Raw genomic sequence first — 18,929 nt, forward strand, 5'->3', positions numbered from 1 at the left:
CTGTGAGGCTGAAACAGAGTGAGCAAAGGGATAGTATCAGAGAGGGAAAGTGATTTTGATGTGGGGCTTGTAGCCCTGTAGGAAGCACAGTGCCTTTACTCCAAGTAGAATGGGAAGCTGTTGGCTGGTTTAGAGCAGTGGCATGTCATGATTTGACTCACATGTTAAAAAGATCCCTCTGGCTGCGGCACTGAAAACAGATTATAAAATGTGGAGACCACTGCAATAATCTTAATGAGGCATGAGGGTGGACTGGACCAAGCTGGTGGCAGTAGAGCGGAGAGAAGTAGAGATGTTCTGGGTTACATTTTGAAAGTAGAGCCAACAGGATTTCTTGACAGGTTGGGTATAGAATATGAGAGCAATAGAGGAGTCAAAATATGACTCCGAGGCTTTTGGCTTGAGCTGCTGGAAGGATGGTGCTGCCATCGCCTGGAACTGGGAAGACTGTGGGTGGGACAGGAATTTGGGGGGGGGAAGAACAGGAGCTCAGTTTGGGGTGAGTTTGAGGTGCTTTTTAGACATCCAGGTGAGGATGTTGGGTGGACAACTGCAATGGGTCTGGAGCTCAAAGTTCCTGAATATGAAGTCCCCAGCCCAGTGCCCAGATGATCAGTAAGTGGCAGTTCCCATATCTGGAACTCCCAGATTTGGTTCATAAATGCTGCACAGAAGGGAAAATTCCCAAGCCAGTGCTGATTGTCACACCACGTGGCTTCTCTTACCTGTCCAAGCCTAGGGTTGCTTTACAAAAAAGAAATGTCTTGATCTATGGGCCAAGTTTGTCTCTTCAACCTCATCTTTATAAAGAAGATGACATAATTTTGGATGAAATTCCTTTTCCTGCATTCCAAAAGAGTAGTCAGTAGAAAATTTCAACACCCTTACTCAGGGTTCTCTGAACATCTCTCTCTAGCCCTTAGACACATGACAGGGGAATGACTTCCTCCCTGGATCCCTCAAAACAGCTATCCTTCATTTTCTGCGGTCTTCTTTCTCCCAAACAATAGTTTTGGTTTCTTCTCTCTTGCCTTGAAATAATCTATTTCTTGGTTCTCTCCTGTCTCCAATGTTCCCCACTTCCCTAAGCCTCAGATCTAGTCATCCTCTGGGGTCCCTATTTCCATAGTCTTCTTTGGATATTGAGTCCTAGTTTCCTTGGACAAGGTGGTAAGAAATTGTTTTTGAAATTCTGGAATTACCCCCGGAAGCCAGAGTTGCTGGAGGTGTCTCAGATAGTCCAGTGGCCTCCAGGCATTTGAGTGGTGAAGGTGGACATAAGAGACTGTGTTTCTACTCCCAGGGACAGTATGTGCCCCCACTCTGCAGGTCCTCTTGGTTTGCAAATGCTGGCCATGAACCAAGAGGTCAATACCATTCAGCTTAGAGAAAGTATTTTGCCAACATTTAATTTGGGGTAGAAAGATTTACTAGGAGGCCAGCTCCTCTGTAGTTTCAAGCTGTGAAAATGGTCCTTGAAGTTTGGGGGAAATACACTAGTAGAGGAGGAGGTATGAAGGGGCACATCCAGAGGCAGCAAAGCCTTTTTACCTCCTGACTTCTGTCTGTGCAAATAGGGGGGTGCCGCATTACAGGGAACCAAGGGTCCTGTGGCTTTTCCCCGCACTTTCATGCTTGGTACCATCTCAAAAAAAGTCCTTGTTAACATACACACTACTATATATAAAATAAGTAAACAACAAGGATCTACTATACAGCACAAGGAACTATATTCATTATCTTGTAATAACCTATAATGGAAAAGAATCTGAAAAGGTGTATATATATATATATATATATATATATATATATATATATATATATATATATATATATATTTTCATAGTTTAAAGTCCTTGTTTCCAAGATTAGCTCCAAACAGGAGGCACAGGATGTTTCCTGAATGGCTCATTGAGTTTTATTTGACAGGTGTGTCCTGTGGCAGGAACAACAGCTCAAGTGTGGCAGAGTCTTGTCAAGAGAGCTTCTCGGCTCAGTCTTCCCTCCTGTTTCAGCTGATCCTTGGCTCTGTGCTCATGAGCATCTGGGAAACTGGGCATGGAAGTAATCCCACACTTTGTTCGATGACTAGCAGACACACAGGCGAGACAAGCCAGGAGCCCAGCCAATTTCCTTAAGGAGTGTCGGATGGAGACCACGCCAATGGGAGGAGCCGGAGGACAGGCACTCAGTGCTGCCACCAGTGCACCCAGCCAAGCTGGCCTCAGCATCTGGCACGGGCTCCTAGTCTCTGACCCCCATCTTATTCCATCCTTCCTGAAGATTCATTAAGGGGAACACGGAAGGCTTTTTATAGGCATACTGGTTCTGCCTTGGTAGGGTTGCTGAGAACAAAAAATATATTTCTGGAGTGGACAGATCTTTAGAAACATCCTTGCCAAAAAATTTTATTTAGTTCTTCATCACAGGACATGTTGATGTAAGAAGGATTTTCCTAACACCTCCAAAGCTCGAAGGGGTGTTGTATGCATGAGCTGTTTGTGTGTCAAGGAGACCAGAGGAGCAGAGGGGAGGGAAGTCTTTGGCTTCAGTTCTGACACTTTTAAACCTGTGGAGATTTCTGGAATCACCAAGCCAGGTCCTGTGGGGAATCCTTAGCCTCACTCATTGTTTCCCTGGAAACAACAGAAGTTTCTGATATAAAATAGAAGGCAATCTATGGTCGTCACCCTTAAAAAGAACAAAGGTCTGGTTTTCATCTCTGCTGCTTAAGCTGGGGCCAGCTTTTCCTATTGTCTCCTTTATGGACTTTGGAATAAGGAGCTAAAGGAAAACTTGTAAATGGGAAGAAGACTTCCTCTCTGAGTCCAGATAGGAGCGAGTGAACCGGTTTCAAAGCAGCAAGTTTTAACTAGCAGCTTCGCTCCAGGATGTTGGAGACCCCACCCTGAGCTTGTTTTTAAGTGGGCCCCTGAGTTTTTCTTCCTGTTTTCTGATTTAACTGTCTGGACTTCTAAATTACAGGGAGAACAGCCCAGGAACAGAAAAGCTGCTCTCATCTGCTTTCAGGTCTGCCGCAGACTAGAGAGAGAAGCTGCCAGTACCTTGAGATTTCCGGTGTGGCCCCTCAGACCTGGTGGGTGGAATTATCCTGATGTGATTTGGAGAAAGGGCACAGGCACATGAGCATTTATAAGCCTGAGAAGAATCTTTATTCCTTTCAGGTTCATTGGATGGTCACTATCCCTACTGATAAATCAGGTGTGTCCATCTTCCCACAATCTCAGCACCTCACATAGAGAGCACGATGTCATGGAAGGAACCTTGCAGGCCGGGTGGGAGTCATAGGTTCCAGTCCCAATTCTGCCTCCATGAGCTGTGTGACCTTGAATGAGTCCATTACCTTCTCTGGGCTTCACTTTATTCGTCATTAAATTGTGTATGTTCGGGGGGATACTAGATTATTCTGTGTTTTTTTCCTTTGTTTTCAATTGTGGTAAAAAGCACAACATAAAAATTTACTGTTTTAACCATTTTAAAGTGTATAGTTCAGTAGTGTGAAGTAAATTCTCATTGTTGTTAAACAGATCTCCACAACTTCTTCATCTTACAAAACTGAATTCTATACCCATTGAATGACAATCCCCCTTTCCCTCCTCCTCCAGCCCCTGCTAACCACCATTCTACTTTCTGTTCTATGAATCTGACTATTTAAGATACCTCATATAAGTGGAATCATACAGTATTATTTATTTTTTTGTGACTGTCTATTTCAGTTAACATAATGCCTTCAAGGTTCATCCTTGTTGTAGCATGTGTCAGAGTTTCCTTTCTTTTAAAGGCTGAATAATATTCCCCTTTTATGTAGGTACTGCAGTTTGTTTATCCACTCATCTGTTGACAGACATTTGGGTTATTTTCACTTCTTGGCTATTGTGAGTCATGCTGCTGTGATCATTGGTGTTCAAGTTCTGTTCAAGTCCCCGCTTTCTTTTGGAGATTATATATACATTTATATATATATTTATATTTATTTTTATTTTTATTTATACTTATATTTATATTCTAAATCCTGGATCACATTTTAGTTCTATTTTTAATTTTTTGAGGAACTGCCATAATGTTTTCCAAGGTGTTCACCCACTTCATATTCCCACCAGCAAATCACAAGGGCTCCAATTTATCTGCATCCTCATTAACACTTGCTATCTTTTGGTTTTTATAGTTGACATCTTAATGGATGTGAAGTGGTAACGTATTGTGTTTTGATTTGTATTTCTCTGATGACTAGTGATGTTGAGCATCTTTTCATGTGCTTATTGGCCATTCATGTATCATCTTTGGAAAAGTGTCTGTCCAAGTCTTTGCCCATTTTTTAATCCAGATATTTGATTTTTGTTGCTGCTAAGTTGTATACTAGATGACTCTATGGACTATCTTTAATATTTATAACTCTAGAATCTTAGTGTCTCCAGCCAAATTTTTTCATTTCTATTTCCTTCTTTTCAGCGAACAGAAAATGGTTAATTGCCATATGATATGTCTGTAAGAAATTGAATCCATCAATGACTCAGATTTTTTTTTTCATTTCTTTCTTTTTTTTCTTTTTTTTTGCATACTGGGTTTTTTTTGCTGCACGTAAGTAACAGAAAGTGAAGGTGCACCGTTCAGGGTTTGATGGGACTAGATGTTCATCATGCAAAGGAAAGTGTGGAGTGGGAATCTTTTTCCCTCTAATGCAAATGCTTCTTCAGGACTGACTATATACTGAGCAGTTTTCTAAATATTTTACATATATTAACACATTTAATCCTCACAGCAACAACAAATTTATGAGGTAAATGCCAGTATCATCCTCATTTCACAATGATGAAACTGAGGCACAGAGAGAGCAAGTAACTTGCCTTAGGTCACAGAGCTGGTAACTTGAGGCCAGAGGTCTCATCCTTAGCCACTGTTCCTGTCATCCTTAGCTGCTGCCTTGGATATCGACTTCTTTAGTCTTTATTCTATCGTATAGTATTATCCCGGGATGCTTTTTGTCTCTCTCCCCTGCCTCAACTTTCAATTGTACCCTCTGGGACCCTATTCTGTGATAAACAGAGTTCCTGTATCCTTAACATTTCTGCTAAATGTTTCCCCTATTTTCTGAGAGCTGAGTCTCCCCTGAGTTTCCTGCTTTTCTTTTATCCTTTTCAAGGGAAGGGGGCTCACTCTCTGTTTCTCAAGCTGGGAGCTGGGAATTAATATCTCCTTTGCTCTCCAAAGCTATTGCCAGGATGCTGTTCCACCCTCCCATGTAAAATTCCCTTTGGCCTGGAGGCTCACATCTCATCCCTGTGACATCCCTGTCATGGGTCACTGTGCTGATCAGTCTCTGTATTCACAGAAGATTTTAGGAGCAAGCTCATGACATCTCTCTCCCCAGCTTCTGCCAACTGCTAACCTGGGTGACTCCAGTGTCCAGAAGGATGACCCTCCTGAACCCATTGGCTTCTCTGATCTTTATCTTTAGGTTCAGTGTTTTTCACTTGGCCTCTACATCGCCATGCTGGTCTTTCAACAGCCCTACCCTCCTGCCATGTCACCACTGTGGACTGCCCCATCCCGAAATCTCAAACTCCTATGTCTTTTGAGCTCATCCATTCATTCATTCCTTTACCCCTGTTAGTTCACAAAGGTGTCTAGATTCTAGACCATCATGTTCACCCAGTCTGTGTCCCCTCCACACTTAACCCGGACCCTAGGGCAATCATCTGAACTTTTTTCTCATGAGCATCCTCAGCAGTATTAGTCCCCACCTGTACCTTCTTTCCTCCTGTTTTGGAGAAGGAAGTATCTCCCTTTTCTTCAGACTGAACTCTTCAACCTGTGTCCCTGCCCCCTTCTCTGGGGTTCTGCTCTGCCAATCAGTCCCTCTCTGCCCTGGGTCTTCACTCTCTTCCTTTTCCCTATGAACATGCTCATCTCTTTCCATTCCCCATCCTCCCCTGACCCTGCATTCCCACCCCAGCTTCTGTCCAATCTTGCTCCTTCCTCTTCTCTAAAATTTCTGAAAAGACAGTCTCTACCTACTCATCTCCTTTCAACTCTCAGTTTACTAAAATCTGACTTCTTTTCACAGGGTATTTGGGTACATGTGAGGCTGGATTAGAAATACCAAGTTGTGAATGATTGATTACTTCCACTGACTTGATGGAGAGGGAGGCCAAGATGATGCAAGAGAAGGATATGTGAACCTGAGAAGCATGGCAACATTTGCAATGTGTCTGAGGGGGAAGGAGTATAAAAGGACTATCAAGTGCCATTCTGTGCATCTTAATTGAAGGCTAACTTGCACAGTGCCTGGAACATAGAGGATATTCAGTAGAGGAACCCCCCTCCCACCCTTGTCCCCTTTCTTTGGAGCTCAGTTTTCTTTGTACAGCATGGGGTTGGACCAAATGATCATCAGATGCCTTCCAGCTCTAACCGTCTTCATACAACAAAATTTCTCCTAGCAATGTCTTGAGTTTACAACTGCCTTGGAGACAAGCCTTTCAAAAACTGCTTACAAAAAGGCCTGTGTTCTTTCCACAGAGCATTCTAAACAGATATCAACAAGAAATGTTTTTGAGAAACATTGAAACTCATTACGTAATTGCCTTTTACCTCATTGTGCTTCTTCTTGAGTAATCTAAACCAAAGTGTTGTGGTAACGGTAGTGTTATGAGGATTAAAGCGGTGATGTGATTTCCATCCAAGTTAGTACATGTGCATTTCAAAGGGATTTTTGGGTTTAGCATATCAACCTTAAGTAGTAACTACAATTCAATTAAATTTTGGACTAAATAAAGGCTGATGGTTTTTAGACAGATGAGGGCTTTTGTGAACATAGCTAGACAAAAAGAATATGAAAAGAATGCAGAATTCAATCAGGCAGTAAAGAGATTAGTTGAATCCAGCCTAGACTAAGGGTTGCTGAATTCCATCTACCCAAATTAAGCTTCTCTAAAGAGGGCTAGTATGTTTGCTATTTCAAGAGAATGTAGCATACTTGGATCCTAAAAGCTTGTTTTTGTGATTTCAATATGAAATGGGTAACACTTTACTCTTGAGATTCTAAGTTGAAAGATATATGAGATGTTGATTAAGTTTGTAAACAGAACTGGAATATTTCAGAACTCAATTAATTATATTTTTAAGTTTATTTGATTAGAGTTGCAATAAGAGAGCTTCAAATGGTAGCAAAGTTTTTGTTTGTTATAGTTGTAAATTTGTCCTGTAAGAGACACAGAGGCATGTAAGAATTAGTTTGAGTATATTACATTTATAAATGCAGTTTAAAATTAAGACTATTTAACTGATGAAGTTTATAAATGTAAGTGATTATTTAAGCAGTTTAGTTTGTCAGCAGGAGTTTCTGGAAGCTTGTCAGAGAAAATCTGAAAGTGATTTTCTTATTTACTAGTTTTATAGATAGAGTTGTAGTTTGGACACAAAAGTAATGAAAACCAGGTTCTCATTTGTAATTTGGGAACTTGAATATTAATTTAGGGTCAAGTAACTGAAAATCCTTTCTGTGGAAAAAGCCCCCATTAAGAATAGGACAGGCGTGTATGGACAAGGAGAGCTGTCCAGTGCTGCAGGGCAGAGGGTACCCCAGGGATGTGGTGGCCGATATGATAAGGAACACTGGAGTGTACTGAGGACTGTGGCCTCAGATATTTGCTCTTACACTTCGTAATGTGAATGCTTTTAAGAATGCTCACATTCTAATTTTTATCTTTGCATGCCCTTATTTGACATGATATTTGATATTTAGCAGATTAGGATTAAACTAGAACAAGGTAACACTCAAAATTGGATGACACATTAACTCGATGGAGAATATTGACTGGTTTCTCAGCAGTTCAAGTGCAATATTACCTCACTACCAAATGATTTATTTTTACTCTCTTGGAAATTGGGGGCCAAAAAGAGGTAAACTAGAAATGAGCAAATGTTCTTAAATAACCAGTGGATAAAGTAGAATCTGTACTGATTTTTGGCTCTCTCAGTTAATTTGTACCAAATGGTGAGGCAGCAGAAGCAATTGCCTTTGAGGTGCCCCAGGTTTCCCATTCTCTTTCCCCACTTAGAGCTATGCCTTTGTTTTCTCCACTCATTGGATTCCACTCTCAGGGAGAATTGGATTATTGGTTGACATTTTAACATGAATTTAAGATCAAGGGGTAGTTTTTCTCCAAGTCTTGTCTTCAGTCATGGAATGGAAGTAACGGTACAAGGCCATCAGTATGGCGGTGAATTAAGTGACCACCACCTTCACTGAGAGTACCTTTAGAGAGGGTGAGTACAGGTAGGAGAGCACATAGTGTTCACCTCTGTTGAGAGATTTTTATAAGAGAAGGGGCTCTGGTAATAATTATTCTGAGACTGTCCTGGAAGATGGGAGAGATGGTGGTCCTACCTACAGGCCAGTATTTCCTAAACCTGGCTGGTCATCATAATGACTCAAAGAGATGTTTTTAAAACAAGCTGCGCCTGACATTCCATTCAAATTCTTATTCAGTTGGTCTGGGATGCCATCAGTCCTGTTGGGGTAGTTGTTTTAGGACCAGTGATGCGTATTCTTTCTTGTAACAGGTACTTAACGAAGCAGGTGTGTACTCCATTTACTTCTTTTTGTTGTAACAACGCAGTTATGATTTGTGAGCACACATTTCCTCACTCTTACTCAGAAGCAAGCAGAAGCCCTAACTATTATAGATTCTAATAATCAGTAAGCCATCTCTGTCTTGCCTTTTCTCTCTCTGAATTTTCTCTTCTCCCCCTTGTGTTTCTCCATAGCACCCTTATAGGCTGCCTCAGGCTCTTTTCACTGACTCTTTGCTCATATTGTTTTTATATTCTTCAGAATTAGTGAAACTGTATATATCCTTATTAGTTATCTAGAACAAGATGTTAATAACCTTATCTTCCCTTCTTAGATCTACTATACATCAGACCCAAGACTGGCAGTTGTACATAGATACTACTTCATTTCATCCTCAGCACAACCCTGGAAGGCAGGGGCTTGATTCAAAAAAGTTAACTCTATTGCCTGAAATGACTCTGCTCAGGAGTGACTAATTTTAGTTTTCTTCATCACCAGCAAACATTGATTGAGTATCTCGCACAGGAGGGCGCTGAGACCAGCCTAGGCTGTCCTGAGCTTGCTAATGAGATCACGCTGCCCTTACCTTGGTACACTGTGTCTTGTGGTATTGATTAAAAGCTGCACATTAAAAATAAACCTTGAAACCTTTAGCTCTTTGCCTAGCCTTTAAAAATGATTATTAATATCATATTCTCTCCAATTCCACAAGTGTTACAATTTGAAAAATCCAAAAGAGCACACCGAGGAAAATCTAAAGAACACCAATAATTCTATTAATTAGACGAAATTACTGTCAACTTTTTCATGTATCACAACCTGCGTTTTGCTAAACACTTTGCACATACACATATAGCATTCTTATACTTTAAAAACACAAATTTGATCATCCCAGGTTTTATATGTCAGCTTATGTTTTTCCACAGTGGTTGTAGCATGCACAATGGCTACAAATACCAGGGTTACATTACTTAACTGAACACAATCTACTTATTTATCCCATCCCTGATTGTTGGTTACTCAGATTATTTCCATTTCTATTTTTTAAAACAAGTCTGTGTTATCTAACCCTGCTGTCCTTTAAATATCAAGACTACAGGCAAATAGTTTTAAAGATGCAAGAAGTCAGAATATGTATAATCATGATCTCATCCTGAAAATCTATTGGATGATGACCTGTATCCTATCAAGAGCTGACTGGGAAAACAGCAGCAAAAGCACTGACAGCGAGCACTGATTATACTTAACTGTGGGTCTAAGACTTAAACACAAATGGGGAAAAAGCAAAAGAATAGCATGTAAATATGAAACATTCTGACAAATTAGAAATAACACAGCTGAAAACATTGGAGAAGAGAAAGAGAGAGTAAAATAAGACCACTGATTGGCATGCAAGCAATGGCATGCAAGCAATGGGATATAAGTGGGAGTCAAAAGATACCACTTAAAGGTCTAAAGCAATTGTAGAATTCTATGTAAGGAAAAGGGGATCATGACCATTAAAAAACCAAAGCATTAATATAAAGGTAACCACTATTGTAAATATATAAACTTTCCTAAATTTCAAAACATGTAACAATAATAAAAAAGAGAGAAAATGGTTTCTTATATTTGCAAAAATAAATATATTAAGGGTAGTCTACAAGCTCATAACCATACACCTCAGAGGGTTATAGGAAATGAGGGTGGAAAGGATAGGAATGGGAGTTAGATTTCTCTGATCTTACCTTTTGATACAGTTTTGACTTTTGAACCATGTAAAGTAATATTTAGTAATGAATATATACATATACATATTCAAAAAATGAAACTAAATCTAAAGAATAAAAAGGGCAAACCTTAAAACTAAATATAAATGGAAATAAATGAACCTAACTGCATATCAAGTACATCAAATGTAACTACATAGAAAATGGAATTAACTCAAGTACATTTTTAATATACTTTCATAAAATATATTCTATGAACAGAAAGAACTTTAAACAAATATTTCATTTTACTTAGGTTTTATTTGTGTAGTGAGTAATACTGAGGTTATTTTGGGTGTATTGAAGCATACAGCAAATGAGAAAATATCTTAAACTTTTTGGAATCTACAATTCTCACTGTGGGAGAAGATAAAAATATGAAATGGGGGAAAGAGGAAGATTTCTGTGGTATTGGATTGAATTGGAGGTATCAGTATGAACTCATGATTTCTTGAAAAAATAGATTTCTTGGCTCTGTGTACTGAAAGGGTTTAGAAATAATGACATCCCCCTAGCCATGAGCATGCCTAGAAGCCAGATATTGGTTTCTAAATTTCATTCTTCATTTAAAAGAACCAGGCTCCTTGGAGAAATAGCTGATTTGAAGTCTGAGACAGGAAAAGTACAAGGCAAGCCTAGAACCACTTGGGCCAGAAAATGGAAGAGCTCAAAGATCAAGGGGACATTGTCAAAATTTTACAGACTATTGTGGCTCCCATTGCACAAATCTAGGTCAATTTAAGCATCTAAAAGAATAATGATGGTGATGGGGGAAAAGAATACAAAAGAATGCCAGCTAATACATGTAGAAAGAAGGATAGAAATAGAAGATTACCAGACATGATAACACCGCAGTGCCTATATCTTGATGGAGTCTGGGTTTTAAAATAAATACTATAAAGACATTCTGGGGAAAAGTTTTCCTGAATTCTGCATTAGATGGCATTGAATCAATGTTCAATGTATTTAAAGTATTAATCCTGGCTATAAGGAGAATGTCCTTGTTATTAGGAGACAGGCTGAAGTGTTAAAAGGTGAAGTGTCACAATGTCTGTAATCTAATTGGAATGAAACAGCAAAGAATAAGTATACAGGATGAAAGTGATAATGCAAATGTGGCAAAATTGGTAGCATTTGGTGAATCTAGGTGAAAGTGTATAGGTGTTCATTATTGTAACTTTGATATTTTTCAAAATAAAAAGCAAGGTGGTGGGCAGAAGTTACTTCATTTTAGAAGAAACAGATCTAATGAAACAATAGGTATTATAAAATCACAACATTACCACTTTAAAAATCTCTAATGAAATAATGGATCGAGGCAATATTCGTCAGTCATTGCTAAAACTACTAGGTGGAAAGTTGATGAAAGAATGTAAAATTGGGGGATTAGGCTGAGAGCACTTGAATCCATGAAGCAATGTAAATATCACTAAAAGTGGAGTGAACAGCCTTTAGGTGCATTTGCTGTGATGTAATATGAAGTACACAGAGCCACCTATAAAACATTCTTGCCAAAAAAAAAAAAAAAAAAGGATCTGAATTCAATCAAGACTCTAACTCTAACTACCAGTTTGTGGGGGATAGAAGAACATATTAAATGACACAAGAAAGGTATAATCAGCCAAATCCAGAATATGAGAAACTACAGGACAAAATAATTTTTTTCCAACAAATAAATGGCATAATGCAAAGTGAAGAAATTGTTATAGTTTACAGAGACTTACTAGAAATAGCACTTAAATCTACTATGTAGAACTTTTGGGATCAAGATTTGAAAAAATTGTTTGAGACACTTTGAAATTATATATGAATGGGTATTAGTTGATATTAACAAATTATTGCTAACTTGGATGGGTGGAAGAATGATATGAGGATAATGTTAATTTTTTTAAAGATCCTTATATTTTAGCAATTCAAACTGATGTGTTTGAGAGTCAGATGCTAGGATGACTGGGGTTTGCTTTAAAATATTTCAGCAAACTCAAAAACAAAAAAGAATGGTGGGAAAAAAAAAAGAATGGTGGGGATAAATGAAACAAGAACTGGGCAAAATGTTGATAATCAATAAAGCTGGGTAGTGGATATATGGTGGTTCATTGTGTTATTCTTTTTACTTTCGTATATGTTTGAAAATTTACATTATAAAATTTTCATGCTATACTGACTTTTGAAGTATGTATATCTTTGTACACCTTTTTGGTTATTTATTAGAAATAAATTCCTGGAAGTATGTTGATTGTCACTTTGACATACTTACTGAAAAACTGTGCCTGAACAAATCCAGGTGACCCTTTTCCAAAACCCTCAGTTTCAGTCTTGGCTGGAAGACTAGTCCTGGCAGGTGAGGGGTAGCTGGAGGTGGACAGTGGTGGGAGTAGGCAGGGAAATTGTTGAGAATTTTGTGTTTTTCTCTCTTGCAACTAAATATCTCTTATGTTGGCCAAAGTTGACAAATCATTAACGCATGGAAACTAAGAAAGAACTGCATCTTTCTCCCCTCCCTATTCCTTAGAGTTATATCATACTTTGCCTATGACACCCAGAGGCCCCCTCCCATTAGTCCTTTTCATCTTCCTCTCATCCCACCTTTTTAAAAAATTGAAGCACAGTTACAATGTGTCAATTTCTAGTATACACCACACTGTCCCAGTCATGCATATACATACATAGATTTGTTTTCATATTCTTTTTCATTAAAAGTTATTACAAGATATTGAATATAGTCCCCTGTGCTATACAGAAGGAATTTGTGGTTTTTTAATCTATTTTTATATATATAGTAGCTAACATTTGCAAATCTCAATCTCCCAAATATATCCCTTTCCACCCCCTTTCCCCCGGTAGCCATAAGATTGTTTACTATGTCTGCGAGTCTGTTTCTGTTTTGTAGATGAGTTCATCCTGCTTTTTGATCCTTTTTTTTCCCCCAGGCATAACTTCCACCTCTGCGGAGACTTCTCAGCTTCCCTTAGGAAAGAAATCACAGTTCAATGATTCCCACATTGTAGAATGAAATCTTCCTGATGTATATGGTTTAAGAAATAAAAACATGAATTCTTTCAACTAAAAAAGTAGAATAAGGAAAGCCAACTCCGCTTCTTACTCCAAATCTGAACAGAAGTGTTATTTGCTCAGAGCATACAACCAACTCAGCATCCACAAGGTAGTAATGAGGATAATTCTGCAAGGATAAGGACAGTCATCACAAGAGACATTGACAACTTCCCCTCTGCAAATAACAAACAAGCAAACAAAAAACACTCCCACGTGCTCGTTGATACTTGAGATTTCTTTAATAGGAATTACATATTTCTAAAGAAGCTACTATGTAATTTTGGTTAAAAAACAGCCTTTTATTTTGCAATTAGGCAATAGATATCAAAAGTTTTCCAAATGTGCATACTCTTTGGCCTCACAATTCCTCATAGTTCCTCACAAAGGAATAGGGAGAGGGGAAAGAAGCAGTTCGTTCTTAGTTCCCAGGTGTTAATGATTTGCCAACTTTGGCCAACATAAGAGACATTTAGTTGCAAAGGAGAAAAACATAAAATTCTCAACATTTTCCCTGCCTATTCCCACCACTGTCCACCTCCAGCTGCCCCTCATCTGCCAGGACTAGTCTTCCAGCCAAGACTGAAACTGAGGGTTTTGGAAAAGGGTCACCTGGATTTATTCAGGCACTGTTTTTCAGTAAGTATGTCAAAGTGACAGTCAACATACTTGACCTGGGCTAACTATAGAGAAAATCCAATGAGATATTTCCTTAATGAAGCATAAGAAAGAAGGATGGCTTTTAGAGATGGCACGTCAGGGGCTTCCAGAAAATCAGGTTTTTTGATTTGTTTGTTAAAATCAGACTTTTGCCCAAATGATAGCTAATCCTATTCTTTGTCATGAAATGTAGTTCACAGACCATCTGCATCCAAATTAACTGAGATTATTTTTTAAATGAAAAATGAGGGCTCCTACCCTAGACTATTGAATCAGAATCTCTAGGTGTGGAGTCTGGGAATCTGCATTTTTACTAATGTCTCCTGATATTTCTTACATACACTGAAATTTCAGAACCATCAATTTGGTGGTTAGGAACACAGTATCTCCCAACTTCTGGCTGTGTGACTGTGGACAATTTACTTGACTTCTCTGAGCTTCAGTTTCCTCGTCTCTAAAATGAGGATAATAACTCCTTAGAGGATGATTTATTAAAAAAAATAATGTACCTGTAGCAGACACTGTTGCTTGTCTACCACATTGCCATTTTCCAGCCCATTCTCTTCTTTTTTTGCCTGTGGAGCCCAGTTTTGTTTGAGTAGAGTGGTCACTATTCCCTGTGTTCAAGAAAGGTAAGCCAGGGTGAATTCGTGACTGGTCTAAGATGATATTGGCAGTGTTGTTCCCTTGGCATTGATTGGCTCAGGTATGGATAATTGATGTGATTCTGAACGATGAGATGTGAGGGAAATCGATACGGTCCTTCTGCGGTAGGGCTTTCCCAACCAATAGGAAGGTATCTGTAGGAGGTACACTTTTCTAGATGTTGCGGTATCTGTGGCATCTAGAATCATTGCAACCATTGTGCAACCACAAGAGAGATGCCAAGAATGGCAGAGTTGGAGGATGGATCCTCCATGACGTTATGCTGCTCAATCAACCAACCCTGGAATCAGCCACTCCTCGCCAATGATTAGGAGATAGGAAACGCCTACTGCTCAAGCCCGTTTTAGTCAGCTACTCTCACAGCTGAAAGCGTTCTAATGGACATGGCAGGTAATGCCCTTAGCATAGTGCCTAAAGCATAACACTTGCACAATAAATGGCAACTGTCATTATTATTATTAACAAAAATAGCGGACTTCTTATCTATTAAATTTAGGGCAGGGATTGTAGTGCCAATCCTATTATAAGACACTAAGCTCAAAAATATTTGCTGAAAGTTTGTATTCATTATCCTTGTTTCCCACTCTTTGTTTCAGCCTATTGAAATCATGGTGATTCTATTATACAGTGTATATCAGCTCTCCTTCCTAGCCTTGAGTTTTTTGCAAATTTGACAAATTTTTCAGCCTTTAAAATTTTCACTTAAATTTGGACCCCCTTGAAAGATGGTTATGACTTGAAAAGGAGAAATAGGCTTCTTTGTTGAAGATGGGAGCACACCACAACTGATAATTATTCAGATGACAAACCTGATTTCATGATTTGTCATGGATTGTCCTAAGTTAAGCTTTGTAAAGGCATTTGGAGGGCAGCTTGTGGAGTGTAAGGAGTTGGGAATTAAGTCCCTGGAGGTTTTGTCTGGCAAGGCATCTGGGGCAGTTAGCTGAAGTTAGGTACCCTGCACAAGGTCATCAAAGAGGGATTAGAATTCTCAGTCACAGTGCCTGGAATTCCTGTGCGTGACTAGACTCTGCTACGTGATGATACTTGGGGGCAACAGCAATTATTGCGGCAACCGTATCTCCAGAGAACAAGGGGAGGGACAATGGTGGAGTCAGACTCATTGACTCATAGAATGGTACAACTGGAAAAAATGCTGGGGACTGTCTGGTCCAACACTCTCATTTTCCAGAGGAGGAAATTGCCATCCATAGACGTCAAGTGACATTTCTAAGATTTCATGGCCAACAAGTGGCAGAGTGGAGATGAGGGCTTTGGTCTTATGATGCTTGGCTTCCTGCTTTTTCCTTGTATCATTTCCGCTGAAATTATTTAAAAACACCCTTTCTAGAGTTTCATGACATGAGAACTACAAGCATGTGGCAACATTGTAAAGCAGATTTGCATTCTCTTAGTAGATCCATTGCTTAACTTTATAATGACTTTTTGAGGAGGGGTAGGTATTTAGGTTTAATTTATTTATTTTTAGAGGAGGTACTGGAGATTGAACCCAAGACCCTGTGCATGCTGAGCATGCGCTCTACCACTGAGCTGTACCCTCCCCCATTGCTTAATTTTAATTTATTTCACTGTCTAGTTTCATCAGGAATTTCTGTATTTCTTTTGAATTATTAGCAGATGTGTTAAGCCAGTACTTACTTCTGGCTGGTTTATCAAGACATATTTGTGAAGTATGTCCATAATGTAAAGAGGTGACTCTAGAATCTAGTCTTGTTACTTCATATTCAAATAACATACATGAAAATTGGGGAACTACTCCTCATGACTGAACTACCATTATAGAGCACCAACTATATGTTAAGAATTGATCTTGGCACAGCACACGTCACAATATGTCATTTTTATCCTTATAAAAAAGCCAAGGAAATTTGTGCTGCTATGGCCGTTTTACAGATGAGAGAAGTGGGGATCAACTTCACACAGCTGAAAACTGTACAGGTAGAATTAGAAGCCAGGTCCATTTGGCATTGAATCCAGAACCCTTGATGGATTTAAAAAAAAAGAAGAAGAAATGGGAATTCTGACAGAGAAATAATTTGGGGTCTAAGGCACAGACCCCAGAGGACAGTATCAGGAGCAGAGTTGTCTGGGTCATCTGGTAATGAGGGTACTGAATTCCAGAAAAGCAATCACCAGAAATCAAGAGACCACTTTGCCTTTTTCACAGTGTTGTGGAGTTGGCCCCACTTCTGAATATCTACCAAAAATATGTTCGGTTTGTAGGGCAACGTGTCACCGTCCACCAGCTGGATGGAGATGCCAACTAGGGTTTGAGGTTTTCACACTGACATTTCATTCACAAAAGGAATTGTGCTCTTGACTCTGCAATATGGGGGAGAAGGAGCCCCCCTGGGCTTTGGCAAGTGCAGCATACGGTCGGGATTTAGAGCATGGGCTGTGCATTTAGACTTAGATTTAGTCCCAGGTCACCAGTTACAAGATATGTGACCTTGGACCAGTGACCTTCATCTCTAAATTCTAATCTCTAAAATGGTGCAATAATAGCACTTACCTCATAGCCTTGCTCTGAAGTTTCAATGAGATGATACATGTAAAACACTGGTCATGGTGCCAGGCACTCAGTAAATAAATGTTCACAGTTATCATCATCATCTTCGGTGTTACTATTCTGGTGGCTCCACCTGACAAATCAGGAGAGCAGGGCTCTACTTTTTCACTTCCTCTGCAGATCTGCATTCCTGCTTTCTTCAGTAGGTCACACACAAGCTTTCTGGACCTTAGTGTCATAATAAAAAGTCAGCGAGAGTGCCCCTATATCACTATGCCACATCAGAAATAGGTAGAGATGGAGAGAAAATGCCTGGTTGCCATCCTGGGCTATGTATTATAGTCACTGATGATGCTTTTGTAAAAGTAGATCATTTCTGAGCCAAACTTGACGCCAAGCTCCTGTGTTTCTTAAAATGACAACAAAAGTTCATTGCCCATTTGTGCTCATCTTAATTCATGAAGGTGACTGAGAGGTGACATGGAGATGCCAATACCAGTGAAAGAAGAATTTATTACTTACATTTCCCAAGAGGAGTAGCCACGTGGCCACATCACATGGGCCCACGTGGAAAGCACCAGGTTTGGTCAGGAGCCAGAGGAAAGGCTAAGCCAGGGCCTTTATTGCAGGGGGTTCTGCAGAAAAGACATGGCAGGGCAGAGTAAACAGTTAAAAAGGGCTAGTTTGAATAATTGTGCTGGGCTTTGGGTTATAGAAGTGGTCTCTAGTTGCCTGGTACCTGGCCCCGGAATGATTTAGGGCAAAGGAAACATTGACTTGTTGTGTAAAAGTTAGAGAAAGGAGCTGATTGGGAATTACAGGCTCAGGATTGGTTGGTTTGCATATGAAAGTTGTGTTCATGAGTAAAATGTAATCTTTAGGAATTAGCTAGCCCCGAAAGGGGCACTCTCTCTCTCCAGATCTGTAAGGTCCCCCAAATAGGAAAACATCATTGGATACAGAAAAACAAAAACCATAATTAATACAACCATTCACCCAGTCCCTACGCTTATTCCCTGGTCCTTCAAACTTCAGTGCTCTCTGAAAAATAGATGAAGTCATTAGCATCAAGGCCAAGTGCACAGGTCAAGGAGTTTTCAGTAAAAAAAGTAAACCTTGTATGCTCTGGTAGATGGTGCTAAAAGTAGCCTTGCATTATCTCTCAGGTTCTGTGGTGTCTCACAACTTACAATCTGTTTACAGCCTGCACAGAGAAAAGGAAAAGAAAGGCAATGACAAAAGACTTCATGGTGGGGAAGGTATAGCTCAGTGGTGGAGCGTGTGCTTAGCATGCATGAGGTCCTGGGTTCAATCCCCAGTACCTCTGTTAAAAAAAAAATCTAATTACCTCTCCCCAAAATTTAAAAACATGAAAAGAAAAGAAAACAGTTCAGAGAAAACCTACTGCAGCCTGTTGTATCTTCTGGTTGTGCTACTGGGCAACCAGCAAATTCACATCAGCCTTGCAGCTGCCTGTTGCTGGTTTAGAATCTTCGGTTTCCTGTTTTAGAAAGGAGTCTATGTTATAACTGCAGATTTCACCATATAAAATGAGACAAAGGCAAACACCACTTAACTCCCACCCTTACAAGAGCACTGATGCTATAAATTACTCACTGTGTCAGATTTTCTTTCACGGCATCTATTTTTGTAGCAGGTGTAAAAGATTTAGAAGGCT

The 18,929-nt window shown here is 39.5% G+C and overlaps 1 protein-coding gene and 1 long non-coding RNA gene across 7 annotated transcripts in view; both read left to right on the forward strand.

Moving 5' to 3' along the window:
- Positions 1–3,495, forward strand: part of LOC141579426 (uncharacterized) — a 35,049-nt gene extending 31,554 nt beyond the window's left edge. Inside the window, exon 2 of the long non-coding RNA XR_012510743.1 lies at positions 1,930–3,495. This is a non-coding gene — a long non-coding RNA (uncharacterized LOC141579426). The remainder of the gene's footprint in view (positions 1–1,929) is intronic.
- EEA1 (early endosome antigen 1) overlaps positions 1–18,929 on the forward strand; it is a 454,815-nt gene that overhangs the window by 236,759 nt on the left and 199,127 nt on the right. The gene's annotated exons all lie outside the window — the stretch shown is intronic.

Source organism: Camelus bactrianus, chromosome 12 (genome assembly GCF_048773025.1).
Source record: "Camelus bactrianus isolate YW-2024 breed Bactrian camel chromosome 12, ASM4877302v1, whole genome shotgun sequence".
In the NCBI taxonomy this organism is placed as follows: domain Eukaryota; kingdom Metazoa; phylum Chordata; class Mammalia; order Artiodactyla; family Camelidae; genus Camelus; species Camelus bactrianus.